Source organism: Periplaneta americana, chromosome 6, assembly GCF_040183065.1.
Source record: "Periplaneta americana isolate PAMFEO1 chromosome 6, P.americana_PAMFEO1_priV1, whole genome shotgun sequence".
Lineage (NCBI taxonomy): Eukaryota > Metazoa > Arthropoda > Insecta > Blattodea > Blattidae > Periplaneta > Periplaneta americana.
The window spans coordinates 16,312,845-16,332,675 of record NC_091122.1 but is presented as its reverse complement, the minus strand read 5'-3'; the positions used below and the strand labels follow the sequence as shown (position 1 = coordinate 16,332,675).

At 37.4% G+C, this 19,831-nt stretch overlaps 2 protein-coding genes across 5 annotated transcripts in view; one reads left to right on the top strand and one right to left on the bottom strand.

Moving 5' to 3' along the window:
* Rpp25 (ribonuclease P protein subunit Rpp25) overlaps positions 1-19,831 on the bottom strand; it is a 366,206-nt gene that overhangs the window by 46,859 nt on the left and 299,516 nt on the right. The window lies entirely within an intron of this gene.
* LOC138701056 (aromatic-L-amino-acid decarboxylase-like) overlaps positions 18,554-19,831 on the top strand; it is a 170,141-nt gene continuing 168,863 nt past the window's right edge. The window contains exon 1 of the mRNA XM_069827604.1: positions 18,554-18,766. The gene's annotated coding sequence lies outside the window, so the exon portion shown is untranslated. The remainder of the gene's footprint in view (positions 18,767-19,831) is intronic.

Genomic DNA, 19,831 nt, shown 5'->3' with positions numbered 1-19,831 from the left:
ATTTGAACATAATAACTCATTAAATGTAACCATTTTCCAAATTGTATGTGGTAAATGACTAATCATCAAAGAGTTGACTGAATAGACTTTTTGTATGTCAGAACTTTTTCAATCTTCGCTTCCACTGTTGTTACCATCTTTGTTGGTCGTAGGCCATGTGTAGGCCTATAGTTCTGCGTAGAAACCTTCCACTTCATTCGGTATGTACTACAAAATCTTCTTAACAGTTATTGGTGACCTCGTGTTATAAGCTAGGTTCGTTGGCAATTCAAACGATAAATTTTCATCACAAACTGAACAAAGAAAGAGTAAAAATAAAAGTTCTTGGAGTTTTTTTACGTATTTTACATTTATTACGTTAATTACGCATTATTTACGCATATTTTACTGTAACGTAAATAACCTTTTCTATTCGTAAAGTCCCAACCCTGAATCCCACACACAAAATATGGGCCTACAGTGTGTTGACGTATGATTCTGTGCCAGTGTTCAACTGTCCATTCCAGAATGATAGCAGAGGTGTGATAGGACTTCATCTATCATAGGCTACATTTGCATTCTAGGAGACGTGGAAAGTTTTATCTTAAATATAACACACGAACCTTGTTATTATACCAACAAATAAGTAGTGACAGTAGGCTTACCATATTCAAGGACACTTTATTTTATATCTTAAGCAGGAACATGAACACGACATTTTTTAATATTCTTATGACTGACTCTGTACCACAAATTATGAAGAATCCAACTCGCAAAACCTCGTCGGGTAGTAGTAGGCTATAAAGCAACAATACACCTAAGTAAAATTTGATTAAAGAGAGCAAAGGACTCGGGCTTGATCATCTGAGAAGAAACCATTAGAAGTCAAGACGGAGCTTAAGCAGGCCTTGAGCGGCCGGGACTTTTTCAACGCAAAGGGAAGTCGAGACATATTACGTAAAACAACTGGCAGACGAATGTGAACTTCTTTACGAAATAACTGTTAGCTTATAAGATGAGATTGGATTGCACTTATTTACATTCCTACTAAAAAATCTTATAAAAAAAAAAGACACAGGCCTAAAGGTTTTATATAAAATGCAAAATGTTTTGAAGGTTGCATAGACAATATCTGCTTCTTCAGGCGAAAACCAGGATGAGAGACTAATGGAATCCTACTCGTTCAAGAGTATTCACAAACGGCTGATCCGCATGACTTTACATAAAGAAATAGTTCAATCCAAATCCCATCTCTTATTTTAAACGGGTGATAAAAGCTACATGGTATTATTATTATTATTATTATTATTATTATTATTATTATTATTATCTTGTGAATTTTCAATTGATCAAGATGAAGTTCAGTGAACTAGGCCTATATTTACTACGTCTGACGTCACCATGATCCATAACGTGGCTAACGAGAAAGATAGGCTACGGCGCGACGTCACATTCTTAGTCATAACATGGCCAACATTGAACAAATTTATATATAAATGCACGTTTAAAATGAGTTTAATATAGCAATTCCTTTGTTTTTTTTATAATTTTGAACATGTATTTATATTAGGCGATTGTCAAGATGGCCATGACTAGACCATGATAGTCACGTGACTTCGATTCGTGCCGAAGCCTGTCTATCTCGTTAGCCACGGATCCATAAGTTTTGCTGATGAATCATGGGACGATGATGTTCCATGTACTTAACAGCAAGTCTTCAATATTATAATGAATGTGTTGTTGTTGGCGTCCAGGTATTTAGAAGAGCCTCCACAAGATTAAGTAGAATTACACCAGTTATTGATATAACTATTGGAAAGATTTTCTCATCAGTTAATTAGGTGAAAAAGAACTGAGAATGATTTACGGATGCAGTATTTTCCAAAACAGAAGGAGAAAAAATACAGATTTCTTCAACCAGCGTTCTTAATTGTTAATACTGTTTGTATTTTAATTATTGTACATTATACCATTTTACTCCGTAATTCATTATTTCCTACAATCCAGTAAAGTATCTTTATTTTAAAAAATAAATAAACAAGAACAATGAAAGTATTAAAAAAAGTGTAGTACTGTACTGTAGGCCTTCATAAAATTACAAATTAAATTATAGTGATGTAGCCTACAAAATACCTAATACAGGTTTTGTGAATTAATTAATTTATTTATTTACTTACTTATTTACTCATTTTTCATTTACTTATTTATTTACTTATTTATTTATTTGTTTATTTGTTTATTGCTAGTAAGTTTGAAATGACTAGAAGGTAATACAATGTAAGAAATACTAACCCACTCCTGAATGAGTAAGACTCGTGCTCAGGAGGGGATTCCAATACATACAAAAATAAAATTGAAATTGAGAGTGAATACAGTGAATAAATATATTACTTATTCTAATTGTTTAACTGTACTTATTTAATTAATTCAATTAATTTAATTCTATTTATTTCTTTAATCTTTGTTGTGATATATCTTCAGTCCCTTCAATGACGTTATAAGCAAGTTCCACTGAATGTGACTGACATCTCGTTCGCTGCGTAGGTGTTAACTGGCACAGGTGGAAGTTCCACTTGGTGTTGGCCAATCACAAACACATGATAGGTCAAGATTAAGTCCAGCCTCCATATGTGACTGTTAACGCCCAATCAGCCAATGAAATAAATGTCAATCATGCAGTGTCTCCTAGCATACACATCGTGCACATCCAGACTGTAAATCTCCAAGGCAGCACATCCCTTAAGGGAAGAGGATGGTATTTTTTGGTGAAAAATGAGTAAATTTTCAAAAAAACATTTTTTTTTTCCTTAAAATACTCTGTGATATGTGTAGAATACATTGTATAATATTTTGTGGGTATATGTGCCCTTATCGGTTGTTGAGACGTCATGTTTAAACTTCCTGCGCTCTGATTTTTAAATCACACCGCCCTTTGTTTGTTGTTTCCGGAACTTCATTTTTTTTTCAAAACCAAATTTTTCTTTAAAATACTCTGTGATGTGTGTGGAATACATTGTATAACATTTTGTGGGTATCTGTGCCCTTATTGGATGTTGAGACGCCATTTTTAAAGTTCCTGCGCTCTGGGTTATTAAATCACACTCCCTTTGATTGCTGTTTCTGGAACTTTATTTTTTTGCTACATTGCCAGACAAAAATCGATATAATTTTTGAACTATTAAAGATATATGAATGAAATTTAGAATACACATTCTCTAGGAAACTTCTCTGTAACGGAATTTCCCTAATTGTTTTCATTTTAAAAATAAGTCTCTCTGTTTGCAAGAAAGAAAATAAAAAAGTTATTAAATTTTAATTGTTTATTTTACAAATGTAGCAACTAATATCAAAATTCTGTTACAAACAGTTTGTAGAGCGTGCTTTTACAAATAAATTGTAACATAGTGTTTGAATTTATCTTTAAAACTATGTTACAATTTTACTAAACTCGATATATCTATCGAGTTTAGTAAAATCCTACATTGGGTACATTTCTTTTTCAAATCTGGCTCCCAAATAATTTTTTTTTTTTTTTTTTTCAAAATATTTATATTTGGTTGAGTTGCTATAGCCATGAGCTCTCTACATACAAAAAATTAACATTTTATACCAAATAGGAAAAAAGTTTTAAAAATTACCATCCTCTCCCCTTAAGTATGTCTGCACTCGCCCCTTTGAGGAATAGGAAGCGAGGGGACGGAGGCAAGACAGAAGGCTCGCTATGCTACCAATCACGTCTTCGCATTTATCTGCCTCACGTGTGAACTTGACTGCAATGCCAGATAGTTGTGAGACATGTGGTGGACAAAAATTCAACCCGGAACTTTTCCCTAGAATACTTCGATTTCATCTACATTTTATTCCACCATAGCTCTATTATTGTCACATAATCTCATCGAGTCCAGAGAGATTGCATGTTTTAAAAAACTTCTCTGCATGGGGAAAAACAGAACACAGCCCAATTTCTTGTTTATTCTTTTTTTTTTTAACAATCGATAGAGCTTCTCTGTCATGACGTTACAATCTGAGATCTCACTGGGTAATATATGGAGGGCGCAAGGCCAAAACGTGAGAGGTCTCTTGTGTATCCGGAACGCGAGTAGAGTGGCTTGAGCCTCCGGAGTCCAGGTTCCCATCTCGATGTAGTCCCTCCCAAGTCCGCAGTCGGAAATTCTCTTTACTTGATTTAACTATTCAGGAGTGAGTCAAAGTAAAGCAGGAAGATGACGAATTTCAGATATCTTGACTCCAAACAGTATTAATAAGTCAGCTAAATTAACAAAAACTATAGTCCTCCACCTTGGCTTTGTCGATAGAAATGCGCGATTCCTCTCTAAGCGGTATCTGGTTCGATTTCCAGTGTGGAAAATGGAATCCATGGACTGAGTGTTCGTATTTCGTCATGCGTTTTCTCATAGCTGAGCCTGTGCCGTGCTGAACACGCGACCGGAAAGACAGCAATTTGAGCTTGTTCTGAGCATCGGTCCAAAGATACGTCCTCCCTTGCACCATATTGAATTGTAAGTCGGTATTAGAAGGAGGATGTAAAACAGGTAAAGAAAGAAATGGATACAGTGAGTGAGTTAATAGGTGAGCGTGTGAGTGATTGAGTGAATGACTTAGCAGTTAGTAAAGTCGGTCAGCGTGTAAGTGAGTGAATAATTGAGTCGGTAAGTGTGAGAGTGATTGAGTTGATGGGAGATTGAGTGTGTAAATTGGTGAGAGTCTGATTGAGTCAGTGATCATGTAAGTGACTGAATGTTAGTGATTAAGTATGTGAGCGTGTGAGTGATTGAGTCAGTGTGACTGAGTATGTAAATCTGTGAGCGTGTGAGTGATTGAGTGTGTAAATCAGTGAGCGTGTTAGTGATTAAGTATGTGAGCGTGTGAGTGATTGAGTCAGTGAGCATGTGAGTGATTGAGTGTGTAAATCAGTGAGCGTGTTAGTGATTAAGTATGGGAGCGTGTGAGTGATTGAGTCAGTGTGACTGAGTATGTAAATCTATGAGCATGTGATTGAGTGTGTAAATCAGTGAGCGTGTTAGTGATTGAGTCAGTGAGCATGTGAGTGACAGTGTGTAAATCAGTGAGCGTGTTAGTGATTAAGTAGGTGAGCATGTGAGTGATTGAGTCAGTGAGCATGTGAGTGATTGAGTGTGTAAGTCGTTGAGCATGTGACTGATTGAATATGTAAATCTGTGAGCGTGTGAGTGATTGAGTGTGTAAATCGGTGAGCGTGTTAGTGATTGAATGTGTAAGTCGGTGAGTGTGTGAGTGGTTCAGTGAGCATGTGAGTGATTGAGTGTGTAAGTCGCTGAGCGTGTGAGTGATTGAGCGTGTAAATCGGTGAGCGTGTTAGTGATTGAGTGTGTAAGTCGCTGACCGTGTGAGTGATTGAGCGTGTAAGTCGGTGAGAGTATGAGTGGTTCAGTGAGCATGTAAGTGATTGAGTGTGTAAGTCGCTGAGCGTGTGAGTGATTGAGCGTGTAAATCGGTGAGCGTGTAAATCGGTGAGCGTGTAAATCGGTGAGCGTATTAGTGATTGAATGTGTGGGTCGGTGAGTGTGTGAGTGGTTCAGTGAGCATGTGAGTGATTGTGTGTAAGTCGCTGAGCGTGTGAGTGATTGAGCGTGTAAATCGGTGAGCGTGTTAGTGATTGAGTGTGTAAGTCGCTGACCGTGTGAGTGATTGAGCGTGTAAATCGCTGAGCGTGTGAGTGAGCGTGTAAATCGGTGAGCGTATTAGTGATTGAATGTGTGGGTCGGTGAGTGTGTGAGTGGTTCAGTGAGCATGTGAGTGATTGTGTGTGTAAGTCGCTGAGCGTGTCAGTGATTGAGCGTGTAAATCGGTGAGCGTGTTAGTGATTGAGTGTGTAAGTCGCTGACCGTGTGAGTGATTGAGCGTGTAAATCGCTGAGCGTGTGAGTGATTGAGCGTGTAAATCGGTGAGCGTGTTAGTGATTGAATGTGTAACTCGGTGAGTGTGTGAGTGGTTCAGTGAGCATGTGAGTGATTGAGTGTGTAAGTCGCTGAGAGTGTGAGAGATTGAGCGTGTAAATCGGTGAACGTGTTAGTGATTGAGTGTGTAAGTCGCTGACCGTGTGAGTGATTGGGCGTGTATTTTTTTTAATTGGGTTATTTTACGACGCTGTATCAACATCTAGGTTATTTAGCGTCTGAATGATATGAAGGTGATAGTGCCGGTGAAATGAGTCCGGGGTCCAGCACCGAAAGTTACCCAGCATTTGCTCGTATTGGGTTGAGGGAAAACCCCGGAAAAAACCTCAACCAGGTAACTTGCCCCGACCGGGATTCGAACCCGGGCCACCTGGTTTCGCGGCCAGATGCGCTGACCGTTACTCCACAGGTGTGGACTTGAGCGTGTAAATCGGTGAGCGTGTTAGTGATTGAATGTATAAGTCGGTGAGTGTGTGAGTGGTTCAGTGAGCATGTGAGTGATTGAGTGTGTAAGTCGCTGTGTGTGTGAGTGATTGAGCGTGTAAATCGGAGAGCGTGTTAGTGATTGAGTGTGTAAATCGCTGACCGTGTGAGTGATTGAGGGTTTAAATCGCTGAGCGTGTGAGTGATTGAGCGTGTAAATCGGTGAGCGTGTTAGTGATTGAATGTGTGAGTCGGTGAGTGTGTGAGTGGTTTAGTGAGCATGTGAGTGATTGAGTGTGTAAGTCGCTGAGCGTGTGAGTGATTGAGTGTGTAAATCGGTGAGCGTGTTAGTGATTTAATGTGTAAATCGGTGAGCGTGTTAGTGATTGAATGTGTAAATCGGTGAGTGTGTGAGTGATTCAGTGAGCATGTGAGTGATTGAGTGTGTAAATCGGTGAGCGATTAATTCGGTAAGTGTGTGATTGAATGAGTGAGTCAGTAAGTGTGTGAGTGATTGAGTGTGTAAATCGGTGAGCGATTAATTCGGTAAGTGTGTGATTGAATGAGTGAGTAAGTGTGTGAGTGATTGAGTTAGTAAGGCGATGAGCGTGTGAATGGTTCAGTGAGTGAGGAAGGCGGTGAGCGTGTGAGTGACAGTCAGTTGTTGAGTGAGTCGGTAAGCATGTGATTGACTGAGTAAGTGAATGAGTATGCCTAAGTCGGAGAGTGTGTGAGTGATTAAGTGAATGAGTTGGTGAGTGAGATAAAAAACATTTAAGAAAAGACGGAGAAGAAAAAAAACAGGATAAGTTGGAAAAGTAAAAAAGAAACACATGGAATAGAAACAGGAAAGTCCACATTTAGAAGAAGACTGTAAATCTCCAAGGCAGCATGCACGTGCCGATCAGTAAAGTGGCAACTTGCCGCACCTGCTTCTTGCGTATGCAATTGGCAGACGTTCAATGCCGGGAGGAAGAGGAATTACGTCACGCAGAGAAGACTGCATTGTTGTAGACAATACAATTTATACTAATTGCAACGATAGTACCTGTAACATCTAGCTCTTTAACTGCTGACTATAATCCGACAACTTAGTAAAACAAACAGCAGCGGGTAGAATGGAATGAAATGGAATTTCGGGAGGGGGCACTAGGACCTTCCAAGATAATCCCAAACCCACACCAGCTGACTACACTAAGGTTCGCTGCGTACCCAGACTTCGAGCAGACAACCCCACTCGTTCTAGGCCAGCCTCCTACGTGCGTAGCCAGCCGGAGTTCGGGGAATGCTATGAAATGATGTGAAGAAATGTTGGCGGAATGATGTAGATGTCTAATATGGGAAAGGGAGAACCGCGAGAAAAACTCCAACTGCGACCTTTTTCAATGAAAAATCCCTGATCGGGACTTGTACTCGGACCGCCTAGGTGACAGGCTGAAGGTCTGATCATTCAGCCACCGCAGGTCCGCCAACTGCACCGATTCACTAGTGAAGTGAGCAGGAAAATTTATGGTTACAGAACTGTTTGTCAGTGAGGCCGTTCTGGGCGAAATTGGCGAAACAAATGTCTTGCGCTCTCTCCGCTCTCTTGTGCTCCGCAGCGATGGTCTTGGGCTTGTTTGATTCGTTCTGAGATGCCTTTTCTTCTTCTATGCTCGTCTTAACTTTTGCATTTTTCCAATTTTCATGACAACTTTTTGAAAGTTGAGTGTTCAGTTTACCTTGGATAATTTTTCTCCACATTTATTTACTCGATCTAGTCGCGCTAGATAGATCGACACCTCAAACGTCCGGATCGCTACCGATTTCACCGAGTTATGCGTATAAAATGGCAGTCAGAACACCGTTTTCGAGGGATGTTTTACCCCAAGAGTCTCGGCGGCACTGGAGGTCACACTGATTTCGTGAGTCTGCGTAACCGGAGTCTGCGAGCTGGTCGGCGGAGAGCCAGGTTGTCGTATTGTTTCCTCAACAATCAGTACCTACTATCATTCGTAACATGCTAAAGAAACTTAAATTCTTATGAAACACGTAAGATATGTAGGCCTAATGACAAAGCATGTGTCACCATCATGGCATTCATTTTTTTTCATACGCAACGTGCCCTCAAATTAATGATTTTGAACCTATACATGAAAAGCACTTTTTATGAATTGTTTCCTTCTTTCAAATATTATTTGTCGCTTCTCAATTAAACGATTTAGACCAGTCTCCCGCTAAATTTCGTTAAAATAAGTTCAACAGACAAGTCGTTTCTTGCTCAGATGAAACAAATCGATAGTCAGAAACTCAAAAAAGAACTAGAAATGTCTACACATTGCAGACCTCTTTTATCCGTTGCCTTGGTGACTCAAATTCTTTAGGGTCACGGCCCTCAGACGGAAACAACTGAACAACGATCAGCAACAGGATGTTCCTCTCCCTGGCCTCGCCCACAAATGCAGGCCGTTATCACAGGGAAATATCCTCTCTGGGATATTACACGCGTGTTTTCAGTCGTAAAAGACGCTTGTTAATGTAAACAGAAAGTGAGATAACGTTTACTGTACAAATATGCGAATTCAGCTGCAATTTTTATGGTTTAAAGCAAAGGTTATTTATGTTCAAAAGAGTATTTGAATATGGAGGTTTTCAATTTAAGTGTTTACAATAGTATCAAAAATCCCCAATATGCAGGTTCACTCGAATGTTTCATTTCCCCGGTATCTATCATATCTGATGAGCATTTCTCAAAACAAGTGGAGAGGTTTATGAGTACAAAACACTTTACTTTAAGGAATGGCCTATTGAAAACTCCCAACTGAAGGACAGGTCTAATCATTTTATTTACCGTGTACGCAATATATACGGAAACACCACTAAATAAATTAAGACAACACTAAAAAGTATAAATCATCTTCTCCTTCACTCGGTTAGACCATTTGATCTGTTCCAACTTCTAGAGCTTTCAATTTGATCTGTCCACTCTGATGCAATGGAATCTGCATTTGTCTTCTACTCATTTATAGCTTGTATTGTATTGTACTTATTAACAGTCCATGGTATTTGTACATTGCTTCACAGCTAGAATATGGAACAAGTCAAAAAACTTAATACTACTATAAAATCTTAATTTATAGTAACACTCTAGTTGAAATATATACAGAAGAGGTTTACAATATAATCTACTAGTACAACACAAAGTTTTAGTATCAATTTCATGAAGCGCTGTTGAATGTCATGAATTCACCTACAGAATAGAATACAAGGCGTGAGAAATTAGGCACTTCTTTAATTTGGCCCTAAATAATCTTATATTTTGAGTTTAATTTTTTATATCCATAAGGAGGCTATTAAAAATTGTTATTGTCATAAAACGCACACCTTTTTGATAGCACGATAGACTTGCCGATGGAGTATGGAAGTCATTTTTTGACGCGTATTTATGCCATGAACTGTTGAATTAGTTACAAAGTTTTCACGATTACATACGAGGAAGATTATTAATGAAAAGATATACTGACAAGCCATGGGCATTATTTGTAGTTTTTTTTTAAATAGTCCTACACGATTCCCTACATTTGGCATCTACTATTATTCTAATTGCTCTTTTTTTGTAATAGGAATATACTGTTACTATCTGTGGAATTTCCCCAGAATATTATTCCAAAACTCATTACCGAGTGGAAGTATGCAAAGTATATTGTTTTTACTGTATATATACTTACTATCTTTTGCATAGATCTAATAGCAAAACATGAAGATTTTAGTTTAGGAGTAATTTCTTTAATATGATTTTTCCAATTTAATACATTATCGATTTTAATGTTGTTTCTATAAGGGACCTATAAAAATATTTTTGAAAACCTAGTTTCATTGCCTTATATACTCGTAATTTCACCTTGCACTTTAACATATAAATCAAATCAGAAAAAAAATGAATTCCTGTAATTTAATTGAGCGAAATATAAAATTACTCGTACAAACCTTGCATAACAAATTATTAGTGACATAACTAGCATATTCAGCTAAAAAAAAAAACTAAGGCAAAACCACCTCTTCTATATTCAACATTAAATCCCAAAATTAACTCAGATTCACCTTCAGAAAAATCGAAAGGAGTGCGATTTTATGCTGTTCGTGATTGCTATTATGAACATGATTAGGATTATAAGAATTCTTGACATTTGAAATAAAATTCTAATATTTCTTTTTATTTGTCTTCATACTCCCCGCATTTAAATTCAACAAGACGAAGCCTTCTCGTTAATTATTCACAATCGCTTCCTCATTCCATGAGGCCTCGTCTCCAGATAACAATGCAATTGATAGTCGAAAAAGTCACCGGCGTAGCTCAGTCGGCTGAGGCGCTTGGCTGCCGATCCGGAGTTGCGCTCGGGCGTGGATTCGATTCCCGCTTAAGCTAATTACCTGTTGGATTTTTTCCGAGGTTTTCACCAAACGTAAAACGAATGTAAGGTAACCTATGGCGAATTCTCGAACTCATCTCGTCAAATGCCACCTCACTATCACCAATCACATCGATGCTAAACAACCTAGCAGTTGATACTTATTTACTTACAAATGGCTTTTAAGGAACTCGAAAGTTCATTGCCGCCCTCACATAAGCCCGCCATTGGTCCCTATCCTTTGCAAGATCAATCCACTCTCTATCATCATATCCCATCTCCCTCAAATCCATTTTAATATTATCCTCCCATCTACGTCTCGGCCTCCCCTAAGGTGTTTTTCCCTCCGGCCTCCCTAGCAGTTGAAACAGCGTCGTTAAATAACCAATCAAAAATAGTCGAAAAATTTTACATATCATTATCACGCTAGTGAGTTGTTCGAAACTGTAATGAACAACAGCAACAACAATAATAATAACAACAGTATAATAATAATAATAATAATAATAATAAAGTCATTATCGAAGATAGGATTCATTTGGACATTAAAACCACAGTTAAGCAGTTTGGAATTAGACTATACTCTCCAACATTTATTAATTACCCCATTTGTATACGAATAATAATAATAATAATAATAATAATAATAATAATAATAATAGCAATAATAATAATAAAGTCATTATCGAAGATAGGATTCATTTGGACATTAAAACCACAGTTAAGTAGTTTGGAATTAGACTATACTCTCCAACATTTATTAATTACCTCATTTGTATACGAATAATAATAATAATAATAATAATAATAATAATAATAATAATAACAATAATAATAATAAAGTCATTTTCGAAGATAGGATTCATTTGGACATTAAAACCACAGTTAAGTAGTTTGGAATTAGACTATACTCGCCAACATTTATTAATTACTCCATTTGTATACGAATAATAATAATAATAATAATAATAATAATAATAATAATAATAATAATAATAACAATAATAATAATAAAGTCATTTTCGAAGATAGGATTCATTTGGACATTAAAACCACAGTTAAGTAGTTTGGAATTAGACTATACTCTCCAACATTTATTAATTACCCCATTTGTATACGGATAATAATAATAATAATAATAATAATAATAATAATAATAATAATAACAATAATAATAATAAAGTCATTATCGAAGATAGGATTCATTTGGACATTAAAACCACAGTTAAGTAGTTTGGAATTAGACTATACTCGCCAACATTTATTAATTACCCCATTTGTATACGAATAATAATAATAATAATAATAATAATAATAATAATAGTAATAATAACAATAATAATAATAAAGTCATTATCGAAGATAGGATTCATTTGGACATTAAAACCACAGTTAAGTAGTTTGGAATTAGACTATACTCTCCAACATTTATTAATTACCCCATTTGTATACGAATAATAATAATAATAATAATAATAATAATAATAATAATAAAGTCATTATCGAAGATAGGATTCATTTGGACATTAAAACCACAGTTAAGTAGTTTGGAATTAGACTATACTCTCCAACATTTATTAATTACCTTATTTGTATACGGATAATAATAATAATAATAATAATAATAATAACAATAATAATAATAATACATTATTTTATTAAATTAAAAATAACTTTAATACTTCATCAAGATTTCACATATTAAAAAACGTTTTACGTGAATATTTTCCAAGTCCATCTCATATCGAAATCACAGCTCTACAGCAACTGTTTCCAACACGACTTCTCCTTGTATGAAGGTATAAATCTCTGAAATAAAGAAGCATCAAATTACATTATCTATTAATTAATACGTCACCGTTGTTGGAATTGCCTACATAACAAGACGTCATCTCGGATCGCTGGGTGCTTCCTTTGAGCAAATATTGCTACACACATAACCTCTTAAAATATAAATACAAATGAGGATGGATCAGTTAGCATATTAAAATATAGTTTCCGCATTTCACTTGATCGACGTTATACTAGAAGCATAACCTGGGCCATGAAAGAACAAATGAAGTCTTTAACCAGCGAATACATTTAGGTTAGTATCGACGCAACTCTCATAATTTTGTTACAATCTTGCTTGAGTGGTAAGAAGAAAAACGTTCCACGTTAAAATCGTATTCTAAGAATTAATAACTAAATCCCAGAAGAAGCCCTGTAATACTTAAACTGGGAAGACCAAACTAGTGACGGTCTGTGGATGGAACAGGCGTTGACCTATCAGGGTGAAGTAAGAAAATCTGAAGACAGAAATTTGTCAAGGCGCATCGTTCCCTCCTGTTCAATGGGTTCGTTAAAGTCTATTATGAATTAGTCTACCAACCGTGACTGATTGACGTCACTACAACCAAAGAAAATGTGCAAGAACGAGGCGTCAAAAACGCCGCCGTGACGTCACAATACAGAAAAAATTCGCCGTCAGCTGCAGGCCTCGGGGCGACCTTCCGAGTCTGTCGCCAGCCCTGAAGGCGTGCACATGGCACGACGCTAATAAATAAGACACGGAAACTTCCACGTCCACCAGATTAAAAAAATCACTGCTACGTTGAATTATTTCTTTATGTAACTCCCCTCTGAGATACACTGACTATTGATGGCAATAATTGAGCTATGATGACATCAGTGTTGCCAGATAGAGGGAAATTTCCCGGCCGCGGGAAATTTTGCCTATCTTGAGGACAGGTGCAAAAAAATAATAATAATTTTAATTTAAAACGGCAAATTTCTTTATCATCTTACTTACTTACTTACTTACAAATGGCTTTTAAGGAACTCGCAGGTTCATTGCCGCCCTCACATAAGCCCGCCATCGGTCCCTATCCTGTGCAAGATTAATCCAGTCTCTATTATCATATCCCACTTCCCTCAAATCCATTTTAATATTATCCTCCCATCTGCGTCTCGGCCTCCCCAAAGGTATTTTCCCCTCCGGTCTCCCAACTAACACTCTATATGCATTTCCGGATTTTCTTTATCATCTATGAGTAAAAAATAGAGAGGAAAGGACGCTCAGGTTGGAATGTAACCTAGTAGCTTAGCTGTAGTTTGGAAAGAAACAGTACAAGATAATAACCGTTATGATAGGAGCTGTACCCAACAGAATGCCGGATCAGAGGTTTAAAGTGTTGTAACCTATGTTTTTCTCTTATATAAATAAAAATATCAACAGTTTTAATGTCCAGAAGGATTGCATATTTTCATTAAAATCAGCTTAAATATAAACAGTTCAATGAGACTAGTGCCTCAAAGCTACTCTTGAAAAATCTTATTATAAGTAATAATATAAACGCACACAAATAGTGCACAAAGGAAATAGTTTAGAGCAGCCGTGGCGAAAATGTGATCGTGCGCCCAGCCACTGTGTAACCTGCAACGTGCATAGCACCTATGGAGGGAGCCGGACACCCGAAGGGGAAGTGAAGCAACTGTCTGACTTATTAACGGATTTTCATTTTCCTTACGTCAAGCACTTAAATATAATTTTATACAGTATAAGGTTGCAAACTAATGTTTAGTACGTGTAACGAAGAAAGAAATGAATAAGAAAACATAGGACACATTATCACAACCTAAAATTAATTGTCTTCAGAATGTCTCTGCGATAGAGTTTAAAAATCAGGAATTATGTCACTTACTGCCAGTCGTAGTTGATCAAGAATGCATTTGTCTGTTAGTCGTGATCTAAATTTGGTTTTTACCATTTTCATTGTCGAAAATAATTTTTCACAAACGTAAATTGTAGCGAACATGGCTTCAACAGAGCAAGCGAAAGAACGAAGCTTCGGATAATAATAATAATAATAATAATAATAATAATAATAATAATAATAATAATAATAATAATAATAATAATAATAACACTTAACCTTTTAATGTTTCATGAGTAACATGTAGTACAATGCCGTTTTATGTTATACAACCGTTTTCCTCGTAATACTTGTGAACAAATCATACATTTAATATTCTCATCATACTGGCAGCAAAAAAATGCGCCCTTCCATCCTACTTGAAAATTTCGTTTTTGTAGAGGTACATGGTTTCGAGAGCGACACTGCCACTCGCAGGTCAGAGACAAATACAAATGGAACGGAATTTGACTCCAGTGAGTGAGAGGGTGGAGGTTGGGGGAGGTAGGAAGCAAGAGAAATGCATAGCTATCATTGCGAGCCACAATGTGTTCGCGAGTCACATTTTCGCCAAGGCTGGTTTAGAGCACTGATTCCCAACCTGTTTAAAGACGCGATCCACTTCTGGTGAGACCAGTTTGCGACACCCCTACGCCCCACTACCGTACCAGTTCTCGACTCCATTCGAAAAATACATCAATCTACGTATCTGTGATCCGTCCGTCCGTCCGTCCGTCCGTCCGTCCGTCCGTCCGTCCATCCATCCATCCATCCATCCATCCATCCATCCATCCATCCATCCATCCATCCATCCATCCATCCATCCATCCATCTATCTATCTATCTATCGTATTTATTAAAATTTGTTCTTCCGTATGTCGATGGAGCAGGTACAGTTCGTAGTTGCGGAAATCCGTCGCTAGGTGCCACTTCCTTCCGCACCTTGTTATTGTGTTTTGCATGTCTCTTTACCATGTCATCTTAAAATACACCGTCACCACTTCCGTCTGTGGATTCGCAAACAATAAAGCGGTTAAAACTGGGTCGTATTTATGCAATTTAGAAACGACACCATTTATTATAAGAGTGACGAGACGTCAGAACTGTTCTGATAATTTCAGCAATAAAATACTACTACTACTACTACTACTATTACTAAAGTGGTCACGTTCAATTAGTAAGCTAGCGGTGTCAAAGAGGACGGCAGCTTTGTAGTTTCAATAATTTTAATTATGTCGCACTGTCCATTGTCGTCAAGTCTTTTGAAGGCCGCTCCAATACTCCACGCGGAGTGTATGGACGGAAGCTTTGTAGTTTCAATAATTTTAATTATGTCGCGCTGTCCATTGTCGTCAAGTCTTTTGAAGGCCGCTCCAATACTCCATGTTATATTAATATATAGCAGCAACAAACAAGACGTGACAACGTCGCATTTTCATTTTATTATCGGTGCACGCAATAAAGACCTACAAATCTTAAAAGGAATGCCGCTGCATAATAATTAAACGAGGCTACTATACTACTATAGTCGGAGCGTTCAATTAACAGCCAGTCGGTGTCAAAGACAACGTTTTCCTTTGAAGAGATAAGAGTTTGTTTATTGACTACACCTTCTCAGATGTCGTTCCAATCACAAGGAGCAGCAACATATGTCTACCAATGACGCGTTAGCATTTGTAATAATTTAAGTGCCGATATCATCTTCACGTGGAAGTAATTAACAACATTGTCATACACCGAGTTGTCAGTAATTTTAATTTAAATTTTAACTAAAAGTCATCTTATAGCTTAAAATTGATTCACTGTGGATGGTGGTGGTTGCGATCAATGTAATGATGTTAGTAACCTAAAAATAACTGTAACCAAGTATAATCTTTACAACGAAAATGTGACAACACCGCTTGACATTTACAAGTACTGATTTGTGCAAAAACGATATATCCAATACAAAGTCCACCGCTAGGTTATTAATTGAACGACTCTACTATAGGGGAGAGTCGGGTAGTATCGGACATCGGGTAATATCGGACAGTGAGCTTCTTTCATCTACCACACGATGATAGTACCTGATTGACATGGTTACGTTTCTGTGATATCGCATAGAGAAACGTAACCATGTCATTCAGCTACTACCATATGGTGGTAGATGAAAGAAACGCACTGTCCGATACTACCCAACTCTCCCCTACCACTACTAGGCCTACGGTTACAATAGAAAGTTCATAGCCTAAACATTCGGTATTATAGCAGCTTTAGTAGGAACAGTTCCAATTAATATTACTTCTGTGTCCAATGGTTTGTCAACATAGCGAGGATGACGGTTCACCATAACCTGATTATGAAAACTGCCAATCTCTTCTGAATACTTAAAAGGCGTTATCTTTAATTTTGGGAATTGCATCACTTTGAAGTGCTACTGAAGGTGAGCCAAGTTTTGGTTATCGACAGAAGAGTTAAGAGTTTCTGTTCTCGTTGTGCTCTCGTCATGTAATATATTGCAAACCCGACACTGCGGCATACACTCCGCACGCAACTGTCAATAGGTCTATGCTATGAGCGACATCAACTCTGATCATAAAGCGAGTCTTTACTATAGGTCACTCTGAAAGTGTATGCAAACTGATTTCGGCTTTATTGTTTCACACAATATTTCCCCTTAAATCGTATACAATTTTCCATTCGATGGAATCAGTCATCAAAACACTGCACTCCCTTTTCTAGAGGCACTTCAGACACCACCTCGTTGAAAGCCTCAATCGCAGCTTCAGCGGTGTTAAAAGATAATTCACGCATTTTCGTCTTGATGGCTGGGAACAAAAAGATGTCGCATGGTGCCTGATACATTATTTTGACAACAGAGTTCTTACTTTAGAACTTTTTGTTTTAAAAAATTAATTTTTACTCATCCAAAAAACATTCTCCTAAAAAGTACGCCTAATTGATCTTACTTGTGATAGTCGCCTTCAGACTATCTCTAGAACAAATCTGCCAGATTTTCTTACTGAAAGGCAAAATAAGTACGCATCATTGTCTCAAAAATACTTTTCACAACAATGACATACTTATATGACAGTAGTTTTTCTTATTTAGTAATTTTGAAGGACAAATATAAATTTGGATATGATCTGAGATTAACACTTAAAAAAACGTTCCTGACATTAAAAATCTGATGTCATCAAAGAAGGCTTGAAAACTTATATTGTAATTTCTAAACTTAATAAAAAATTTAATTATGAAAGTACTTTAATTTATGGTAAATTCCTACATTTCTTCTGGCAGGTGATATCTCAGTCTTCAGTACACTGAATTATTGGTACTCTGAGAAAAACGTTTGAGAACCCCTGTTCTACATAATATAATCACTACTACTTTTCTTAAGACTCGAATTCTTAAAAAAACTGTAGCTATCCTGAATCATACCCAAGGTATTATGAGCACTTCTTCTCACACTGGCCTCAGAAATAAGTCTCTTAAGTGAACGTCAAATTTCCTGTATGATGAATCGCAGTCATACAAAATGACCTTCCGTAATGTGGCGAGCCAATTCAACATGTATACTGTACTCCAACCACGAGAAAGTCTCCAGGGAATGAAGGGAAGCGGGGTGATGCTGTGAATGAATGTTGATGTCATAAGTTGTCATAAGAGGTCATAAGGTCACACACGTGGGTTCTTATATCTCTATTGGCTATATCTCAAAGCACAAACCATAACACATTTTTATACTACAATAGTTACAAAATTAGATCACTTTTAATCTCTTGGTCTTTTAATCCCTCCATACAGGAAATAACATATGGAGGAGAGCGCATGATTTTTAAACTGACGTTATAACTATAATAGTATCTATCTACTTCGCTCCAATAGATGACGCAATAGTAAGCACATTCCTTTCACGGTTTATCTCCTGGTTGGAGAACAGTATGTCCATCCCTGTGGGTATCTTAATTTCGAGAAGGCGTTCGAAGTTTAGAAATGCATGCATGTAGCAGCTTACTGAGAATCCGACGTCTACAGGTGTCAAAGTAGCAGCTCGGCAATTGTTTCACGTCACTTGCACATACAAATTCTTACACAACTGCCGCCACCTCTCCACCCCCGGTCCATCTCATATTTCCGCGCATGAGTTGTCTGTCGAATCTTCTTTCTTTGCGAGCATCGGATTTTCAACCAACGAGGGCGCTGCGTCCCCTGTGACGTCAGGAGCGGGGTCGGGGGTAAAATATTTCCTATATGTGCCGTACCAGTCATCAGAGGAGGCGTCCACGCGAGTCGCGGGGTGAGTGATAAACGACGAGGGCTAGCCGCCGCCACCACAACCCTCGAGGACCAGCAGCAGCAACAGGTAGGTGCGCAGCCGGCGTGGCTTCATCTCTGACTAGCCCAGATCTCAAACTCACCCAAGTAACAAGTAGGAATTCTGACAAGTTAGAAGTTACGAAATTACCTTGAGGGAGATGTTGGTCATGGAAAGACGACGCTAACGAAGATTCGTGGTTTAATACTTTATGTGTATTTTACTACCAAGAAATATTTAGCTTTCTGTTTTAACATTACAAATGCATTATTAGTGTAATAAATTAACCTAATACAATTTTTAGTTAAACTAATCTAACATAAAAATTCAGACCATTTTTTTTAATCTTTGTATTTATTACATTCGCTGAAAATTACACTTCACTCGATAAGAACTGCATTGAAAGGAGCATTTTATACACAAAAAAATGCTGAAAAATAAAAAATAAATCACTGAAGAAACTACTAACTCAAAACTATCCATGGGGAGTTTAAAAATGGCGGAATAAGTAAAGTGATGATATTTTTTGATAGAGAAAGGATTGAACTCTATCTAAATGAAAAAAATTACAATCGTTTGTCAAAAATCCTCAAATTTCAGTCATATAACCTTAAATTAAGATAAAATATATAGCTTATACATATTAGAATAATTTACAATATTATTTTATATTTTTGAAAATCTACTTGAAAAGTTAGATACAAATATGAGAAGATATTAATATTAGATATTACTAAAAATATTAATCCCTATAAGTAGATTCTAAGCGGCCGGGTAGCTCAGTTGGTAGAGCAGCTGGCTACGGACTGGAAGGTCCGGGGTTCGATCCAAACTTTCAGAACGGCCCCGAGGTTCACTCAGCCTCCTATAAAATTGAGTACCGGGTCCTTCCCGAGGGTAAAAGGCGGTCAGAGCGTGGTGCCGAACACACCACCTCATTCTAGTGCCGAGGTCATGGAAAGCATGGGGCTCCACCTCCATGCCCCCCAAGTGCCTTCATGGCATGTTACGGGGATACCTTTACCTTTTTTTTAAGTAGATTCTAAATATATTTTTTCTTGGCAATTAAGAAGCAGTACTGTAAAATAAGACTGCAGAATGGAACATTGTGAA